The 2,149-nt window shown below is 55.6% G+C and overlaps 1 long non-coding RNA gene across 1 annotated transcript; it reads left to right on the forward strand.

Moving 5' to 3' along the window:
• The first annotated feature begins 60 nt into the window (after window positions 1–60).
• Window positions 61–1,151, forward strand: LOC110391307. The gene is made up of 3 exons (XR_002434039.1): window positions 61–409; window positions 823–903; window positions 1,061–1,151. It is a non-coding gene; the product is annotated as an uncharacterized LOC110391307 (long non-coding RNA).
• Window positions 1,152–2,149: the final 998 nt, after the last annotated feature.

A 2,149-nucleotide genomic window follows, 5' to 3' on the forward strand; every position in this document is an offset into this window, starting at 1 on the left:
GGAATGTCCTGACAGCTTCCAACTGCTTATAGCACCTCAAAAAGAAATTCCCAGGTGAGATGGAAGTTGGACTGAGGAAAGAAAAGATTCCAGGTCCCTCAAAACATTGTTCCTAATAAGGAAGATCTCTGAGCGTGCTGCTAAGGAATTAGGAACCCTGAGCCTTCTATTGCCATGACTGGGCAGTGTTTCACAGTATTACCTTTCAAAATGGACCCTACACAAAGATCCCTCTGGGTTGGCTGATTCCTCGGAGGGGTGGCAGAAGGCGGTTTTATTCTGTTTTGCTGTGTTCATCCATTTCTCCTTCCAGTCACCACAACAACAGCAGCACCCACCACACCCGCTGCCACCACCCACAGCAGCCAGCTCACCAGCAAGGACATCTCCCGGCACAGCCCGCATCCAGGTAACCCAGCTGTGGGGAGGCAGGGGCTCTGCCTGCAATGCTGATTTCCTTGGAACAGCAGGAATTAGAGGCTGTCCTGAATGCAGGCATTTGGGGATGTGAGGACAAGAGAACATTTTAATCATTCTCAGAGAGCTGCCAGTGAGGGGATGACACCACCTAAAGAGCTCAGAATATATGAGGTTGCTGCTAAGAAATTCTGAGCCCACAGACAGCAGGTTCCATGGCTGGGCAGCTCAGCAGTGCAAGCACACCTCACATCAGAGTGTCAGGGCATCGCAGGTCAAATAGGACCCTGCAGAGTCTCCCTTGTGCTGGCCACAGGATCATCTATGGTCTGGCAGGGCTGGGAGAAGGCTGTCTTGATCTATCTCACTGCATTCATCCATTTTTCCATCCACTCACAACAACAGCAGAACCCAACACACCCACTGACACCACCCAGAGCAGCCACGTCACCAAGAAGAACAACTCACAACAGGGCACAGATGCAGGTAACCCAGCACTGGGGAGGCAGGGGCTCTGCCTGCAGTGCTGCTGTGATCAGAAGAGGCCAAATTAATGTCTGTGCTGACTACAGGCATTTCATGATGCAGGGACATGTCTGCAGCTGGATCTTTCCTCCTTCCTCTCTTCCCTTTTTTCCTGCAGGAACAGGCAACAAGAACACACAGAATTACTCCTGTAAATTTGTCCTGTGGGTTAACCTGTCTTGCGCCTGCCTCCTGCTCCTCACTGCCATNCCCACCTCGGGGGCACAAGCGGAACCCCCAGAGTGGGGCCTCAGAGGGGTCGGTCTGCATTCCTCCCTCACGGGGTCATTCCCCGCCACCAGGGGCAGCGCCGTCGGGGAGATAGGGGAGCCATGCTCCACCATAGCGCGGTCGCCGACCCTGCCCAAGGGATCCACACCTGCATCCCCACAAACCCCCATAGCCGCCACCTGCCACACCTCGCGGCGCTCTTGGAGTGCCCAAAGGGCTCCCCTCACCCGCCCAAAAAACCCACAAGAGGTCGGATGCAGTCCTGCTACCCGAGACCACCCTTTCCATGAGTTCCTACCCTGCTTCCAGCAGCGAAGGGAGATCGACTGCCAGCCCCAGGGCACCAAGCCCACCCTGCTGGCACAAACAGTCAATCAGTTTCTCAACCTTGTCCCTCGATAGGGACGTCCCTCCCTCCCTCGCAAGGAGAAGGAGCACCTTGGCAGTCTGCGACACCAATGCGACGGACATGACTGCAGGTCCCGGTCCCATCGGACCACCCAAGCACCCCCTGTTGTCGGGATCAAACTGTGGACGAGATCACGTTGGGGTCACCAGTTGTTGCTATCCCCTCCCGCGGCTGTCCACCCTCCCGACCCAAGGCTGTCTGTGCTCGCTTGGATGGAGTCTCTCAGTCACCAATGCGGTGGAAGCAGATCTCATTTATTCCCTGGGACGCTCCCAGTATTGTACCCGTACACCTGACCGCATCATCAACATGTGCTGGTTTCGTAACTTCTGTCCACTCACAGCCTCGGTCACGCACTGTGCACAAGGCTCCACATCCAATCACAGTCTTGGGCACACACCATGCACGAGGCTCTCTGTCATGGGCTGCCCGCCCTCCTTCTGGTCGGTTCTTTGACTGCACGGGTACTTTACCAACTTTTGGAGCTTCGGGGTCCATTCGGTCGCACGCGCAGGCACAATAGCTATACTTGCATAGCGGCATCGAGTACTAACGAACGGCTATTGC

The sequence above is a fragment of the Numida meleagris genome, unplaced genomic scaffold, assembly GCF_002078875.1.
Source record: "Numida meleagris isolate 19003 breed g44 Domestic line unplaced genomic scaffold, NumMel1.0 unplaced_Scaffold345, whole genome shotgun sequence".
NCBI lineage: Eukaryota > Metazoa > Chordata > Aves > Galliformes > Numididae > Numida > Numida meleagris.